The sequence below is a fragment of the Corvus kubaryi genome, unplaced genomic scaffold (assembly GCF_017639235.1).
Source record: "Corvus kubaryi isolate FWS band 111438036 unplaced genomic scaffold, C.kubaryi_AGA036_p1.0 37398, whole genome shotgun sequence".
Lineage (NCBI taxonomy): Eukaryota > Metazoa > Chordata > Aves > Passeriformes > Corvidae > Corvus > Corvus kubaryi.
Genome location: NW_024581137.1, coordinates 17,947,812 through 17,967,402, shown reverse-complemented (window position 1 = coordinate 17,967,402; position 19,591 = coordinate 17,947,812). Strand labels below are relative to the sequence as shown.

The 19,591-nt window shown below is 38.0% G+C and overlaps 1 long non-coding RNA gene across 1 annotated transcript in view; it reads right to left on the bottom strand.

The window, feature by feature from the left end:
• Positions 1–251: 251 nt before the first annotated feature.
• LOC121671876 overlaps positions 252–19,591 on the bottom strand; it is a 67,773-nt gene continuing 48,433 nt past the window's right edge. The window contains exon 4 of the long non-coding RNA XR_006018649.1: positions 252–1,193. This is a non-coding gene — a long non-coding RNA (uncharacterized LOC121671876). The remainder of the gene's footprint in view (positions 1,194–19,591) is intronic.

Sequence of the window (19,591 nt, the reverse complement as noted above, 5' to 3'; positions counted from 1 at the left end):
AGTGGAGAGCCCAGAGACTTGCCCTATGATGACCAGTGAGTTTGTGGAGAACAAAAATATGGTGCTGAATATTAAACAGAAAGGGTCAGGTGTTTTTTAATAAGCACCCTGCTGGATCCTGCCAAAGGGGCCCCATACAGACCTTAACAGCTGAACCTGGAATGTGCTTCATTTCATCACAGAACTGGCTATTGCTACAGCAACGGCTCTTGACGAATAATTCAAAGAAACAAAACAGAGACGCAGTCAAATCCGGGAATTAGAGTATTTAATAGCTTAGAATAAATAAGGGGAGATTTACCTAGCATTTTCAGTGAATGGATTCAGAGCAAAAATTCATCCAACATCTGCTAATGCCACATTTTAGTATTGCCTCTTCAATCAGAGTAAATTATATAGCTTAAGTGTTCATATTACCAATTAATCTCTTCTGAATCAGATCAGCATATTAGTTGCCTGAAATAGGCTTAATATAGTCATAATTGTACAAAACATGAATACCATTTTTCATAATAATTAGGTAGTCACTTTGCCCTTTTTCTCAATTTGTCTAAATGGTCATATTTACATTAGAAGTTAGCAGTTAATTTTATCCATACAACCCTTCTCAATTACTCCATTGGTCTGTCAATAGAACCTTCATCTTAAGGCACCAAACCTGTGCAAAGTACAAGTATTCAACGTGCAGTGTATCAATTTCCTCAGAGGCTCATTTGAGAGGATTGGAACTCTGCTCCAGCAAGCACATGGCAAGGAAGCAAAAAAGATATTTCCCACTTTGGAAAACGTTCAGTGAGAGGAAACAGGCACACTGACCATCAGATCCTTTCCACTCAAGCTGAGAGCAGGCCAGGAGCTTGCCGTGAGAGGGCCACGAAGCTCTGCAGAACAACTGCCTTGTGCCAAAACTACCCAAGCATTACAGTGCTCTTCCATAGCACGGTCTGAGTGCCTCGTTTGCTACAAAGACCCCAAAAGTAACAAGGAGATAATTAACCTCTGCTTGTTGGAAGTTGATAGAGAGTTGATAGCAGCACCACGAACTGTCCTCATGTTCCATTTGCTGATGTGCTGTAAACCTTTGACTTGCTGCCAAAATTTAAGGTTGTCTTATGAGATAATCCCAGCTAAGAAGTTCTGTTTCTATGCATCTTCCTGGCCTTCTGCTGGAGACAGGAGCATGATGTAGTTAGCTAAGAAAAGAAACACAAAAGCTCAAGGGCTGTGAATAATATCTTGAATAAGTTCTTCCATTTGCAAAACAGAGATAATACTATTTACCCTCATATTAAATTTATAAAACACTTCTCCCCTGCTGGAGTCTCTAAATCCCTTATTAGACCACCAAGAATTCTCTTATACATTTCCTGCTGGTTTTAATCGCCTACTCCCAGTTTCAAGGATATTTTCCTAAAAAAAAACCAAAACAAAACCAAACAAACAGAAATTGTGCATTTCAGAAACAAACACTTACAGCAGCACTCAGGAAGAGCATGAGACTTGGTTTGCAATAATAACTTAAAAGATACTGTAAATGCTTTATTAATCCATGCTGTTGACAGCTTTGAATGCCAAATTATCTGTGTTGCACTGAGCCATGAAAGTGTCCCATGAGGTACTAAAGTCCACCTTGAGACAGCATTGAAGCCAAAGCTTTGATCCTCAAGGCTGACTTGAGTAAATCATTATTTTTAAACTCTTTAATCCCTCATGCATCCGTAGCACATAATTTTAGTAATGCATTTGACTTAAATTTCTTATTACTTCAGAATTCAGTCCAACTTCTACTGCAAATAAAGTCAGAGCTCCCAGGGGCTCCAGAGGACAGAATAATTCCTGTTCTACTGCAATTCTCCATTTAACTGATGAGATGACAGAAACAGTATGTCATCAGGAACCATAATTTTACTTTCTTTAGGTGCTTTTTTCTCTTGTATTGTATTTCAGTGCAGCATTTTCTGGAGAGGAGGAGCACAAGAATTGGAAGTCTAGAGGTCTTCAATTCCAGTCTTGGTCCCACATCAGTTCATGAGATGACTGCTAGAAAATGACCACAGGTATCACACTTGGTAGCAGACAGCAATTTACATCAGCTCAGATATGCCAAGCTAAGGATTGGGACTTTACCCACGCTGCTAAATAAAGATCAAGCTGTGTGGCATTGCCTCACCACTCTGCATAATGTTCAGCCGAGGGTTTCCCTTTGGTCCCCTGTGGTTGCCTCATGGTCTGATTGCATAAATGCTATTTCACTGTGTATTATTCTCAGTTCAGAGCATTTTAAATAATGCTATGGCAGTGTCACAACTCATCAAAACAACATTTTATCAGCACAAAATGCAGGCTATAGGTTGCATTATCTGTGGTTTAACAGAAGCCTTGAAAGTGCAAAGCATCTCAGGATATCATTAGAGAGAGGGGAAAACAAAACTGGTCCTGACAACACAAAACAGTGCCAGACTGCAAAACAAGCATTAGCAGCCCCAGGAGTTCATTCCCTGTCCATAGTCTCTTCTGCAGTAGAGACACAGCCATGGATCCCTACATGCTCCAGCTGCCCCAGAGTCTGTAGGCTCTACCCACCACAGACTGTGCAGGGCTGCCTCAGGCTGCCCCTCCCTGTAGACATAAATTTTGTGTAGCCAAATGCAAACTCAGTTTCTGCCTGTAATGCAATGATAATAACATTTACCCAAATACTTTCTGTAAAGTTCACCTTATCAATGCCAATATACCATTCATTGTATTGAAAAACTATATCTTCATTGTGAACACATATCTTCAATAAAGAGAGTAAACAGAGAGATGTTTTATATGGCTGAGATTGCAAACTGTACCCGTGATTTAGGGAGTCAGTTGCCAAGTGCTGTAAAGCACACCCACTTTCTGAAACTGCCCTATCTATTAACTGTCAGCTCAAAATCAAAGGCCAAAACGAGCTCCTGCTGGCAAAATTAATTAGTGCCCGAATATTGCCGCAGCATTCTGCTCTCTCTGCAATTCCTGGAAGGACAGGTTGGAGGGGGAACATGGGGCTCTCAGCTGCAGGATACCCCCTCAACAGAAGCTGCCTCTGGAAAGTATCACCAGCAAAGCTGAGAGAAGCTATTTGTGCCTGATCAGAAATCCTGCACACTTACTGCTTGGCTGATCTATGTGTCTGTTAATTTTCATGGTGGTGCCGTAACTCAGACATCATTCCAGTTGAAGGAAGCTCATTTTGCACGATACACAGTGTCCTGAAATAAAGCCTGTCACTGCTGTCTCAAGCTTACATTGCTACCAGGAGTCAGTGAATCTCAGTGAACTTGACAATGTCTTTGGAAAACAAATTTCTTACTGCTCAGAAAAACATCATGTGCTTAGTGTGAAAGGGATGGATAATACAATCCCTTGCTTTGCCTGCTCTGCTCTTTTCAACTCGCTAAGTCTTCAAAAATCTCCTTGCTGGAAAAAATAAGCTGAAATGTGGATGATCTGGTTCTGTTTACCAGAGGTATATACTGCACATATGTGTCAGTGAACCTGTTTTCTTGGTAGCATTTAAAAAAAATCACAATCAGCTAAATGTTTCAGATTTTCGCTCTTGCTTTCAGGGGACCTAGATGAAAAAGACAGATTTAGCAGGGGAAAAAAAAAATAAATAAAAGTAGTCAAATTGTTTACCAGCTTAAAGCATCGTGATTCTTCAGTGAACACTGTTTCTATTTAGTACTGGACATGTGGCAAGGGCAACAAATCCACTTAGACCAAGCAAGGGAAAGTATGCTTTCACCTACCATCTTGAAAAAAATATGAATGCTTGCCCTCTGGGTTATGTCTGGCAGACATCATCCCCTTAAAACAAACTTGTTTATATAAGCTGCAGAAAATTACAGGTCTTCTATTGCCACCACCAGGGAAAAAAATGGCCCACAATAGAGGGAAATAGCAGATACCCTACCATGCACTAAGTTCTCAGTGAGCAGTTTGGTGTGCTTTCCATTAGGTGCTTGAGATGCTGTGCATCTCCCTGTTTACTTGAGAAGGACCTAGTTTCTACCATAAGAGACACTTCTGTATAATAAAATGCTTCTCATGGACTGCCTCTCAGCTGGTCCTTCTGTCACTAACTTCTCCTGCAGAAAATGCAGAAATCAGTGCTAACAACAATTCTGACATCATCGTCATTTCAGTACGTTGCAGGCCTCCCTGCTTAGACGTGTAACTTAGCAGCACCTTTCAGTCTAGCTTTGCAGCAGCAGATTAACAATACAACCTCTGAATCACATTTGGTTGGCTTACAGACTGAGGGCTAAGAGGGAGACAAAAATCAGAGCTCTCCAGAAGTTTGACATGCTGATTTCCCATATTGGTGGTACGGAAAAGATAGAAATAGGAAGGAAAAGAAAATGTAGTGAGACTGTCCTTTCACAGCTAAAATGAGCCATTAAATAATTGCTAATGAAGAAGTTCGCTTCCTATGAATACAGAATTAGCAACTGTAATTCTTAAGAGAGTATCAATTAAGATCAGCTTAATGGTAGCAATATATAAGCTTATATGACAAAAAAATTATCTTCAACAGTTCATTAATATTAAAAAGTGTCATTAATATTACTTTAGAAAATGTTCTTGACATGTTTGTAGGTATACATTTTTATGTTCTCTGTGCAGTTGTAAGTCCTTAGCACTATAGAATTTGAGCACCTAACGACTTCCAAAGGAAGTTCATTGGTTTATTTACTTTCCTTCAAGGATGAGAGACTATAAAGATCATGAAAAACAGTCAAAATGCTCTACATTTTGTCTACAGCTTTGCATATTCACTGTAAACACAGCCCTAGGCTTCCTAGTGTAATAATGTCAATCAAAATCTTTGTTATTTCACAAGAAGAAAATAAGAAATCCACAACCAACAAGTGTTGAAGCCAACTGAGAGAAATAAATGCAGCTCTAGATTCTATTTCCACTGATAAACTCTCCCACAAACACAGCAAGGAGCAAGCTGAACATGACTCAGAAAGGATCATGCTATTTGTACAAAGAGGGAGTTACCAGTTAAGACGCAGCAGAAGCTTCATGCTCTGCATTCTATGCAACAAGGGATGCTGCAACCTGCCATTTGAAATAATGCCTTGGAACTGCAAGCAGCTAGCTATGGGATTTGGGGACAACAGAGAGGTTACATAAGCCAGTTTATTAGCAAAGGCAAAGAAAGCGTCTGTGCAATTATCATAATAGTCAGACAAACTATGGATTCACAGCTACATGAGGCCCAATTGCAGCCACAAGCTGAATGGAGAGAACTGAAGGCTGGTGAGACATTTCTTCTGCTGTTGTGACACTATCCAAGAGGCCTGAAGGAACAGGACTGAATATCAACCAGAACAGGTAGATTCCACCTCAGGAAGACTAAACTGGAAAGAAGTGACAAAATTTCATGTGTGAACATGGGCAGCAGGGAAAGAGATCCTATAAAACTTCTCTTATTTTCCTTATCATCTCCGTCATCCCTACTTCCCTCACAGTTTTACGTATTTGAAATACCCTCTCCTTCCAGTCATTGTCCTTTACCATTCTCTTAAAAAATACTTCAGTCTTTTAAAGTCCACAGAATCCAACTGGAGCTAAGATATTAAATACATGCATCTCGAAGATGAAAGGACAAGTGAAAAGCCAGAGACGGAATAAGTTAAATAGTGGGGAAAATGCTGGCCATGAAATCGAAAGGTGGGTGAGCTTATCCCACTCCTAAAAATTCATATGCTTTCCCAACATCCTCTTTAATTCAGATTGCCTCTTATATCTGCTCTATCCATATAGTAAACTAAGGGATCACTCCAAAATATGTTGTCATCACTCCCATGAACCCTCTCAAATCTACAGTAGCTTCTGCAGTCTTTGTAGGATGATGCTTAGAAAACAAATGTGTTACATCATGTTACTTGGGAGATCTGAAAGACAGGGTGAATAGGGACATTCTTCACATTACTACTTGGTCAGCTGAAGCTAAGAAATGTACATGCAGAAGTGCAAAAAAAATTTTTTGAAACACTGACTTGTGAATTTTAAATCATTACAGAAAGGGATGTGGAACTGTAGATTTTCTCCACTGACTTGGATACATAGATACATAAATCATACTGCTCTTTCAGAACCACCCCATAAATAAAATCAGACTCAGACTCACATGTGCATCAACGTGACTTATTCAGAGTCAATAAGTAATTTAGTAAGAGCACATTCTGAGGTGTGTGAACTCTACAGTAGGCACTATACAGAAAAAGGGTAATATCCTTTTAAGCAGTCCATGAGGTCTTTAACAACCTCCACTCTTGTTCTGTGTCCAGAAGGCTCATGAGAGCAGCTGCATACAAAAGGAATTAGCCCTCACCTGCTCTGTATGATTAATAAATGCATTTATTGATTATTACTATAATTATCCATATAGGCAAAAAACTGTTCTGTTTGCACAGGACAACTGTGCACGTCCTTATCGGGATTAGATATAAAGAGACAGTTATATCATGGTAATTTAGCAGAACATAGCTAGTATGATTATTAATACATGCTAAACTTATTCAGTGTAATTATATTATAAGCTTAAATTATTTATATAATTGTATGATAAGCATATATTATATTGCAAGCATGCATATAAATAGAATGTCACCCAGTTCCAGACATCAGTGTTTGCTTTGAGCTGCTCCTGTTTGCTTGGAAATGTTGCTCTTGAGGCTGCTCTAAACTACAGTCTCAAGTTTTTGTCTCTTGCCCTTTGGACTCTTCACAGAGCCTTGAATCTCAAGCAGACAACAGGATTGCATAATCTGGGAAGGCAGATCCTAAGGCATCAAGAAGAGTTACCATTTACAGCTAAAAGGCACCTGAAGATAAACTGGGCTTTCTGCTTAATTATAGTGCAGTATGGAATAATTTTGCACACCATGCAAGTACAGACAAGTGTAGTGGAATGTGTTGCCATCTTTTAACTACAAAAAAATGTTATAATGGAGGATGATCAAGTCTCTAGTTCACTGTTAGATGGATGGAAACAAAGTAATGCATCTTTTGGCACACAGGAGAAACATATATTCTGCAGCTTGCACTAGAAATGCATTTGATACAACATGAGTAAATGGGAGATTTGTGGTCAGGCTGCATTTAGGTGAGTAGATAGAGAAGCAAAGCCAAGTTGGGTTTTTAGTGGTGTCTGTGGCATCTTGGGATCCCATTCTATGAACTGTGTATTTGAACTTGAAACTTCCAAAGCGGTATTAGCACACTTCTCATCTCAAAGCAAGGGATGACCTGTAATGGATAACATTCAGGAGACATTTATACACTCACTTGCAATATGCACAGGTTAAACTGATATAAATATAATACAGTTTTTCAGATTCTAATACATAGATATCTCAAAATTGAGTGCTGTAGAAAAGAGACATATGGGTAAGAGCGTAATTTCTTTCAAATGACATAAATTCCTTTATTGGAATGAAAACATGGCATGCTGTCTGTGCTTGACACTAAATTCATTCTATTTTTTATATACACAAATATTTCATAACTTTGTTAATTTAAAAGGTTTCTATCTTTTCACGTTTCCCAGTTATTAAAGTAAATCTATTACTTATGAAAGGTTATACATTGCCAGTACTGTTCACATGGGACCAAGGACTGTGCTCTTTATTTTATTAAGCATCAACATTTTGTGGGCCTGAGTGGCCTGGAAATGACTGGGGCTAGATCTGAGTTAGAGAACCTCTTCACAAGCTGGGATGTCTCTGTGGTGCATCCTGGCAGTAAGTCTGAGTCTGAAGTAGAGATGGAGGTTACACATATTTTGTCCTCTCTTTTCCTACGAAGGTAATTGGTGCAGTATAGATTCTAGCCCTGACCTGGTACAGATTGACCAGCAGAGTAAAACCTGCTGCCCCAATAGCTATTGCACACCTCTTCCAATGAAGAACTGGCTGGTAGCCTCATGGAAGTGTCTCACAACCTGCACAAATTCAACACTCCACAAATCCAATAAAACTATATTGCAGGTTTTAGACTGGCAGCACCAAAATACACAAGTAATTTTAAGCATGTTAACTAATGAGACCCATTCACAGTTCTCTTCTGGGTGAAATACCAGAAAGATACTTATAGTGTATCAAAACCTTCTCATGAACATGCCAAAACTTTGGCATAGGGAGATTAACATAAGAGAGTTATTCAAACTCCAGTTATATTTAACCTTCATCTGCTTTGTTTACAGTTTTCACAAAACTCATAGCCTTGTTAGCACTTCTTTTTTATTAGTAATTTGACTGACACCGTATCAGTCACTATGAGCTATCAAAAAGTTACAGGCTCTATACCTACTGACTGGCAGGAGCCACCCTTTAACTGGCTTTAATATAAATGTCTCAGGTTATTCTATGCTACAGCAAATACACAAAGCAAATCTGCATTAGACCCCAAACTGTTCACCAAAGATGCATTTGGAATCACAGAAAAAACTGCAGCTGCTTCAGAAACAGAAGATACATTGCTATGGTAGGAATCACAATACAGACAATGCTGAAAGAAAGAGAAAAAGAAGCCAGTAGGGTTAAATTAAAAGTTCAGTCCGAATGTTGCTTAGCAGTGTGAATGCAATTGTCTGTCAGACAAAGAGCATAATTTCCAACGCTGTCAGTCATTTACCACAGAAAACTACAAAGTTGCGTTCTGAACTGGTCAGAGCCCAGGAGACTTCACACGAAATGAAAAGCGGAATGAAGAAATGCCAAGGAGGCAGCGAACTGTTTAAAGATCTTTCTGTTTAAAAAAAAAAAAAAAAGGCAGCTTGAGAGAGATCTTTTAAGCTAATTTTTTTTTTTTTAAAGCCAGAAAACAAATATAATTTTAAATAATTTCTTGTGTGCAAACATTCCAAGTGGCCTTGAGCACACAGTAATCTCATAAGTACTGTCAAACAGTTCTCATCAGTCAAAGCACTTTCCCAAGTTTTATTGCAATTCCTTAAACTTTATAGAGGTAGTTAAAGGGGATGTGAAGCAAAAGCAGCATTCTCTTAGCCTTTTATGACAGGTCTCACAAATTGCTTTATTCTAAGGAAATAGCTATACCTATTTCCTACTGTATACAATAATGGTGCTTAGGAAATAGTTACTTGTGTAAAATCAATTGTAAACCAGGATTCTTTTTATTTTATACTGAATTGGTCTCCAAAGATACTGCCAGCATTAAATCCTCAACATTTCTTGGCCATGTAGAAAACTAGTAACGGGTAGGAGTATCATGCTGCTTTATTTCTAGAATTACTACAAAAGACTTAGTAAGACTGGGAATTAAAAAATAAATTCTAAGGGAAAAAAAGCTATTTAACCCAGTAATATAATCAGAGATATAGCTTGGGGTTCAGAGAAATGATTTAAGATTTAGTCTTTCTTTATATTTAACTAGTCATTAGAAAGAAAAATGTTTCTGGAATATCTTTACAGAACATAAAATCAAAGCACAGGTGAACAGCAAATCCAAACAAAAGGAGGAAGTGTTTGTTATTCAGATCTGCATCTCTGTGAGGAAAAGGCACTCACTATTCCAGGATGTGTGTGTCAGATGAATGTTAATCTGCCTTGTTAAGATACCTGGCCAGGTTTTCTTACATGTGACCCAAATAATACGACTCTAATTTGCAGACACAGCACCGTGCACAGGCATTCAGTCAAGGATTTCTAGAAGGTCAAACAAAAAGACGCCAACTTCTGCTGAACCTCAGCAAGAAGGGGATGCCTAACTCATCCAGGTACCTTGGCAGATCCAGTCTGGGAGAGAGGCAACCCTTAATGCTTGTATGTGGCAACAAAATATTTGAAAGGGCAAGTTTGAAAAAGAAGTTGTTAGCCTTTTAAAGTTTTGCCTTTATTTCTTCTACAGTCATTCACCACCTATCTAATTTGCTATAAAAAAAATGCATCTGTTCTCATGAATGTAGTTTTTTTAGAAAATTGAGTCTTTTATCTAGATAGAGCTTTTCATCTCAGAGTAAATTTCTCATTTCTAGCAGTCATATTGATTCCAGGACACAGGAATAGAAAAAACAGCTGTACCATGCTGGATCTCTGCCACCTCATCAACTCTGCCACTGGCCAGTACCACTCTGCCTAGAGCAGAGTGTAAGAAAATAAACATTTGCCCACAATACTGCCCCAGCTTCCTGCTGTTTATTGAGGCAGATTAAGAACTTTCCTTAGGCAACCTTGCTTGGATTTTCTTTCATGAATCTGTCAACTGCTCTATAAAACCTTAACATTTTTCAACATCTTGTCTTGATAACTGTCTTGGCTGAATTAACCATTATATTCAGAAGTGCTTCTTTTTCTGTGAAACTAACACCTTCTAATTTCATTTGAGGTCTCCATGTTTTGCACTGGAAAAGATAATAAACTCTACTCACCTTCTTTATGTCAGGCTTTAGAGACTTCTAGCTTGTTGTCCCTTAGCCAACTTTTCTCCAGACTAAACAGTGTTAGCATATTTAACTTCATATTATGGAAATTTTTCAATACCCATTATTATCTTTGTTATTCATCTCACTAACTTTTTAAGCTATTTTACATTTTATTTGAGATGGGGGAACCAGAATTGTTTAAAGCATTCAAGATCCAAGCCTAATGTGGATTTATACAGTGGTATAACAACATTTCCTCAAAATTGTGAAGACAGCTTGCTTTCATCATATAAAAATATAGAGATAAAGCATCAGAACTTAGAATTCAGTATCCGTAAGTGGATTTAGACAATATTCTTAAATATCCTTGCTGTCCTTAGGGCAATCTTATTTTCATATATATCCAAGAGAACCTACAAATCACTCCAATCCAATAATTAACACAGACTGACCCACATTACTTCCTGCTTTATTCATAAGGCAAGAATCACAGTCCTCCAGCTAACATCCATATGGTAGTTGCTACTAATTCTGTCAAATTATTAAGTGATGAGATAAAACAATGATCAGCACATTAGAAGAACCCAGATAAAATCAGGCAGAAGACTGTAATAACTCAACTTGTTCTTCATCCAGACGGTGCTGAGGTCAAACATGGGACTGGCATGGAACAACTGCTTCTCCTGTTGAGAAAAGTCAACCAAGATGATCAAAGACTATAAGGTCCACCAGTAAATTTCCCCTGCGAAGACCTGCGCCCAACAGGTGGCAAAAATTATATTTAAGTTCTCAATTTAGTTTTTTCAGATATTTGCATAACAGAAACAAATGTTATATGACTGTTAAAGCCTGGGCTCTGTAGCAGCTCCTGGCAAACGGCAGAGCAGGCAGTGCTCCACGCAGAGGTGCTCTGGCTGGGATATTCCCTATGACAACCCGATGCAAGCTGTTATATCTGCTCTATCAAGCCTGGCAGCAGCGAACTACATCTTCCCCTTTGAATGTTGTAAAAGTGTTATTAGGTTGAATGGAGTATTTCATTTCATAAGCAAAAGATGTGTGAGGTAACACACTGAATCATAATGCAGCTTCTCTTCCCTGCATCCCTTCCTCACAGCAAACTGCTGAGTTGTGTGTTGACAGGTCTCTTCAGACTGAAACTTTAACATCATCCTTCAGTTATCAAGCCCTCAGCAAACTGCAGAACGAATAATCAAAGGCCTTAAGGCTTTGTGCTGGAGGGAGAAGACAAGAGAGCTGCAGTAAAGTACACATACAGCTGGTGTTCACACATTTATAATACATCCAAACTGAGGTTGTCAACTAGTCTGCAAGACGTGACACCAGACCGTGATGTTCCAGGTTGCAAGGTCAGCCAACGAATATCCTGGGAACTGCTCCTCAACACTGGAAGAAATCAAAGGGAAAATTAACCAGCATTTCTCAGCCTCTGTGAGCTGTTCAAAATTGTTTTATGGAGGGACATACATCATTCCTTCTTGTAAAGAATATCTATGGTACCAATTTCCTACCAACACTACACAAACTGAGACAAGAAGCAAATACCTGGAACTAGATATATATTACTTGGCTGAACAGACTAAATGCAATAAAACCGAACTGAATCCCAAAAGTATTTTAGTTATTGTGTATACCACCTTTAACCACTTCTCAGTCTTTCTTCCAATAATTTAAGTTTAAAGATTTGTGGGTCTTAAAAGAAAAAAAGTCAAAATTAAACCCAACACTATGAGAATGTTTTCTAGAGAAAGAACTGTCAGGATATATTTCAAGATGTTCTCACTCAGGTGTCTAACAAATAAGGATTTATTTTTGGATGAAGCCCTGCACTGGAACTGAGGATGCTTACATTTAATCAGCAGCATTGCCATCTGCTTCTTGCATGACCTAAGGCCAGTCAGTAAATTACTCTTCTATTCAATTCTTGTCAGTGAGGACAATAAAAGTTAATTTTTCCAACTTGTGTTTATTTAGGAAGCTATTTGAGGCAGAGACCCTTTCCACCCTCATGTATATAAAGCACCTATCGCAAAAGAACTCTGATTATTTGTGCTGCTGTAATAGGAGTAATTGTACATATTATTTCCTCCAGGTATTCCCCTGCTCTTTGAAAGTAAACTCCTGGATCTACAGGATGGCCATGTAGTCACCAGTAGAGGCAGGGTAAAACTGTACAAAGAAGGAAGCCCTGAGGTAATATGATTAGGGGGTTATGTTCATGGTGTATATGACTGAAGCAAGTCTTGGCAAGATATTCCAGCTCATTTAAGCACAGAATTAGCCTTGATTAAGAGTCAGCTTGTGCTATCAAATACCACCTATTCAATTAAGTTATCCTGTAGATTACCCGTAATAAGAACTGTTGTGGCTTAGATACAAGATGTGGCAGCTGTAGAGAAAGACTTTCTTAGAATGATGATTGCAGTATGAAGGCTTAATGTGTGATGATACCACAATTACATGGTGTTTTTTATATTATTGCTATGCATTAAAAACAGAAAGCAAGTCCTAAAATTTACCCTCTGTTTAAATTATAGTTCTTGGATTATAGTATTTCCTTTTTCCAAAGTATAGTCAAGCAATGCCTTCAGGGGGTTTTTTTGGATCCTAAACAAAATTCAAGAAAATGTTAATCTGAATGGTAACTATTACAAAATATACTCTTGACAGTAAACACAACAGAACAGTGAAAAATGTTCAAGAAACTGACCTATTGCTGTCTTCTCTATGTAGAAAATGAAATAAATGTGACCAAGTGTCTTGGACAAAAGACTGGAAAGTAAAGGAAAAAAGGATTCTTAAAATATATCAGCATGATTCTAAGTCTGACTCAGCTGCCTTTAACTTTTTTTCCCTCTGTGTAAGGCAAATCCCCTCCAAATCTCTGAAAAGTCAGGTGGTCAAGTAGTTTAAAGTCCTGTCATCTATATTTAGAGTGCTCAAAAAATTTCCTGTATAGACTTTTTCTTGTCATCAGCACAAATATCTGCTCTGGAATGTTTCTGCAACGTCAGTCAAAACTAAAAGAGAAAAAAGAATGGTGAAGTAAAAAGAAAAAAAAACCTAAAAATTCTTTTTCAAACTATATACAATATGGTATGATTTAACATTATCAAAAGTTTGCAAGAGTTTCATGAGCATTTTTACTTTGATTCATAAAGAAAAAGTATTTTGGTTAACACAAAGGACTGAAGTTAAAATACCCCTGACAGGATGTCAGAGATTTCGTGTTTGTCAAGCATAGGATATATTATTGACAACTGACCTTCTGTATTTATATTTTAATGATCTTTAGTCCTGCTGATTCATTTCAGAATCCTAGAAATTTGCACTTGTAGAAAATCTTTTTCCTTGGGAATTATCACTAGTTGATGCCAGAAGCTGTATCCCAAGCGTTTTTGTTCCATCGTTTCAGTGGATTTTCAACCTGTGTTTGTGATTGACTCTTTTGTCAGAATTTATACAAGCTACAAATTGGATCTAAAAAGTGTGATATCACACCATATTTTCTGACACTTCCTTAAATAACCCTTCACTAGGATATTCTATGTGATGTGAGTTTATGATACTATTTTAGATTGTAAGTTGTGAAATGAACTTTAGCATTCAAGCATTGCTTCTATATCCTATAAAGGGCAGTGTTTGGAATATGAACAAAGTTATAGTCTGTCACTACAAAATGACATTGTGTTATCAAGTAATATCTGGCAAGATGAAGCAGTTGGATGGGGAACTAAACACTTTTGATATTCCTCCAAAGTGAAGAAAATCATATCTGTTCTGACTGGTTGAAAATTGTTTTGAGCAATTTATCAGACTATCAATGTCAAAGTTAGTGTTGTGAAGCACAGATTGAGAAAGTAATTTTGGTCTGAAAGACAAACTTTAATTCCAGCATTAAGAAAATATAATATTAACACACATTGTTGTAATTTAGACAGCTGTCAAATTAGTTGTGCCAAGAAATGAGCTTTGAGAGTCATTAACATGCAAAGATACTTTGTTAATTACATCAGTGGTAGATGATGCACTAAGGATGCCTACCAGTGAAAACATCCTTAAAGCTGTAACATGTAAGCTAATGCTGTTTGTTTCATCTGAATGGCCCTCTCACTGGAAATAGCTGACATATAAAATCAAAAATGGCCATCAGAAAAGTTGTTTCAGCTGTTACTTACCCAGCTCATCACAGACCTTTCTTAGGACATAGAACTCTGGTATTTTATAAATTTGTGTTTATTCAAGAAAGTAAAGCAATAATCTACAGGAAAACCAGATTTTGGTACAAGTGGTGACCTGATATCCAACAGAACAAAAGAATTGCCTGGCCCCAAAAGATTAACGATATTAACAAAGATAATAAGACACCAATTTTTACACTTTTCCCTAGATTGGTCATAGCTATATACAAACTGAAATAGGTTAAATCAGAAGATACAGCGTTACATGCTTGGTGGAAAGAATGAACCATAGCTCATGTGATGATCACAATCACAGGTTATTTCACATCTGCTACATAGCTATGCTTTCTACAAGCTCCTTTGGCAGTTTGCCAACTTTTTCCTTGGTGCTGTTGAATTAAATTCTCTGCTTTGCTCTCCTGTTGTGTTTACCACCCCTTGCCAGCTCCTCAGACACATTCCCATTCCACAACTAGTTAAAATTTTATAATTTTTGGCCTGTGTAAGGTTCCTTTGCCTGGCTGTATCATGGTTCTCACTACATCATCCTTAAAAATTTCTTTCCATTTAATGCACTTCTGTGCATTCAGAAAAATCCTGTACTTTAGGATTATTTTCATGTTTGTCGTTCTCTGTGAACCCACAATCTGTGAGCCATTTTTCCTAATGGTTCTCTATACTTCCTCCTGCCCAGAATGTTAAATTCCTTCTAGCATGCCAAAGAACACCATTTGTTCTTCCTAATCCCATTGCAAATATCCCTTTTACCAGCACCAACTACCCATCTCATCCGCTGTTTTCTCTCCACACCACTTACAATAACAGTCACATATAGAAGACAAGAAAACTAAAATGCCTCAAAATTAGCAGGATGTATTCATTCACCTGCACTATTTATTATTTCTTATATTCCACCCCACAAAGTTGGTTTTTATTACCCCCTTCTGTTCTGCTACACAAAGAGGAAAAGTTCAACCAGAATTCCTCTGTCAACACTAGTAGCTCACTTTTCACATACTAATTCACACTGCAAACCCATTGAAGCAAGGATTGTTCTATTTAAATACCTTTTAAAGGCCTTTGGGGCTTAATTCCTCTCTTCCATGTCCTGATTCTCTACCCTAACGTCACATAGCCCCTCTCTTTTACCTGTGAGAAGCCACAGCACTGTTTCTACCATTGTCGCCCTCTTCCTTCTCAGAAGCAATGAAAACATCATGTTTGTTTAGCCCATGAGCAAAGGTGAAAGAGGATGTCTGTCTAGAACCAGGGTCAGGAGAAAAAACTTTAAACTGAAAGATCAAATGGGTAGGCATCCCATTTAAAAGTGAGGGCTCCTTCCAAAGCGCTGTAAGTCTCAGTTAAAACCCTGTAAGAGTTTTTAATTGACAGGGACTTAAGGTGCTGGGGAAGAAATCCCTCCCATTTCAGAGAAAAAGAAGCATCTAAAGTTGCTTTCTTAGTTGTGTTATCCACCCAGTAGGATGGAGGCTGAGTACAACAACATAAAATAGCTGCAGTATTAGAATTACATAAAACAAACTATTATAATGTTCCATTAAGCTATTTATGACCCAAAGATTAAAAAATTATGTACAGAATCACACACACACTCTTGCACAAAGCTGGTCAGATTTGTGAGGGTAGATTGGTCTACTGGAATCAGCTATATAATTCAAGGCTCTCTGGGATAAAATTCTGGACAACTTGAATATGCAAATTTACACCAGAGTTGGAGACTGGGTTCAATTCTTACCACTAATGAACAGGAAGATGAAGCAAAAGAGATTAAAAATCATCTTGCACTGAATGAGGTGCTCTCATTCTTGTGTTTTTCCCTTCACATTTGCACAGGAAATACATCACAAATTAACAGCTATAGATATAATGATAAAAACATACAAAGGAAAAACAGATAGAACACGGTCAGTACAAAGAGAAATGTACTGCACTCAGTATCTCCTATTTTTGAGTTATACCTTTAAGTTTGACATCGTATAATGTCCACCAGTGCATTCTTTATCTCATAAATGGACTGAGAACCAGTTCTATGTTTGAATCAATTTCTTAGAAACTATTTTGAAGCATAAGTTAGAACATACTTGTCTTCAGACTAGCCCACTATGTCTTTTAATTTTGATTAAAATGAAACAGTACTAAATAAAGTTTATTCAACCTGGAAGAAAACTGAATTCTATCAAGCCTGATGAGACATATGAGATCTATAACCTTTACTTGTTCTAATCTCAATTTCTATAAAATCTATAAAATATTGTACTCATGAATTCCTATTGATTGCTAACAATGCTTTTTTTTCAAAGGAGTTTATTTTCAGCATGCCTTTAATGGCAGTGTTCATACACACTGCAAGGACATTGAGCACTCTGAAATCCCCAACTGCTTTTTTCTTTCTAGGCCAGTCCTGTAGTGATGTTCTCCAGAAAAGTTGAAGAGTGGTTTAAAAGAGAGAACATTTTCCTCTGTTGTTCAGGCTTTGATTTTTGCCTGCTCGGTAGAATCACTAATACGCCTTGTTTCACGTATGTTTTGAGGAGCTGAACATCAGAGTTCAGATTTCCAAGCACAAAAGATTAACACAGACCATTTCTATTGAACTCTTTCTGTGGGCACCAGGCACAGAAGCACAGCAGGACATTTTGTTCTCAACAGTTTTCAGAGTCTGTTTATAGATGTATGTCTATAGATGGGTTTCAAAATATCTAGTGCTTTTAGATGTTTTACTAACCTCCCTTTTCATGGGGGACTATCCTTTTCCTCTTTCCCCAGAACAAAATAAAGCCCCAACATAATATTTTATAAGAATATATTTATGTGTAAGAACTTACTGCAAGAGGTAGCAGGGTCTTGTATGAGAATTCAACTGAATTAATCTTCAGTCTTGTACCTCATGTCTCTGATTGTCCTGTGTGCCGTGCATGACTACACAAAGGGATGCCAAGGGACAACTGATGAACCATCACCAGATCTAGAGGATCTGCCAATGCATGTACTATTCTTCTGTTCTGTTTGTAGAGAGTGCAGGAGTGACTTCACTTCTCAAACTGGAGAAGATTTATAGAGTATCGCTTCAAAATAAAACAGGGAATTAATTTGTTTCTTCTCCTGCCCACTATCTGGCTTGATATTCAACATTGGAATCAACCCACAACTTTGAAATAGATAGCTACTTTTAGCAAAAATGAATGCTCAGATCACTAGGTGCAGAGTAGATTATAAACTAGCAATCCAAGATCAAAAGGAAGAAACAAATAAAATAACTTATTATTCTGTACTACTTTCCAATTTAAATCTGCAATCCAATACAGCTAATTTATCAGAGCATACAGAGTTGTGACAGATGAGGCAAAATGCCATCAGCTACAGGCTTTTTTGACAGACTCATAGCTAGGAATTCTTAGAAAAATAACATCTGAGAAGCAGGAGAAAAATCAAGCAGCAGCAATTGGATTTTTTTCTCATAGGAGAGATCCTGAAGAGAAGTGTCAAGGGAGAAACAGGAGATTATAAACCATGTACTTTGCATAACAAAGTTCTTTTTTTCCCTGGAGTAAGGATGCCAGTCAAAGGTCATTCGCCAAGGACATATGGTAAGTCGACTGTATGACTTTATTTCTTCTGTCAATAGAGGAAATATAGGCAAGAAAGTTACAGATAAATACACCACAGGGTATCTCCTTCGAACAAAATCACCAGAAGGAAATGTAGATGTATTACCAAATATGATATGAGAGGAATCACTCTCAATTTGTAAAACCTCCCTTCCATCTCCCACACCTGCAAAGTTCTGGGACAGGAAGAAATTTGTGGAAGTCGGTGGAACAGAAGAGCTCTAGTGTCATTGTCAGCTCTTCCCTGACCTCTCCAGTCCTTTTCTTTATTGTGAGGGCAACCCTTTGCAATCCTGTTATCTTCTTCAGTACAGCCAGCCTCCTGCCAAGAGAGCTCCAGGGACAAGGACAGGACCTCTGCCTGAATGCAATAAAGAACAACAGGAAAAGTTTTATCCTGTAGACTGAGAATTCATCCAGGGGAAAAAATCCACTGTTCTCCCTGATAATGAGGAGTTATCTCTCCCAGTGCCCCAGACTGAACCAACTTGTTTCCTCAAAAAAGTTCTCAGAAGAGTTCATTTCAGGTGTTACTTTGTGTAAGTGATACCGACAAGTCCATGTACATTTGGCTCCCTTTATTCTCTCATGTCATATTAAGGGCATGCAATACAAATTCTTTGTGCCACGTTACAAATTGAGAATTGCAATGGGCTGTAAGGCTTATTATGCAGCTCTTACATTGTTTCATGGTATCTGAACCAGGGAAAAAAATCAGGATGTTTCCTGGAATCCAGAAGAAGCCAAGACCAAGTGCCCAGCAGGATGGGCTAACCCTGAGGGGAGCATACTCAAGGTACTCTCTGTACAACATGCTAGACCTTCTAAAATGCGGAAGAAACACAGAGCAGTGCTTCTCACAGTTTTGGGAGAGACTTTGCATGTATTTGTGATTCCCTGACTGTGCTGTCTTGGCCACTGCCTGTTCCTGCCAAAGCTTCTCACAGTGCTCACATAAGCCACAGCCTATGTACTCCAGGCAGCACCTGGTCGTAAAACACAAACAGGATTTAGGAAGCAGAAAAACTACCTGGATGTTCCCCATTGTTGTTATACATCTCTGCAAGGTCAGGCAAGCACAGTACGAGCTACGGACATTAACTTTGTGCCAGCTGTTCTCTTACTCCAGGAAAATAATGTTGCTTTAATCTTATTTGCAAGAGTCTGATAAAAGAGAACCATTTATCATCCACTCTAAATGAATAAATCTCATTTAAAAATCATTGTGATGCAGCTTATATGTGATCTATATTGCTAACTTATCACTGCAAAAGCTGACAGGCCTAAAATTAGATCATCCAGATGCATATGGATATGGCAAAGTCAGATTG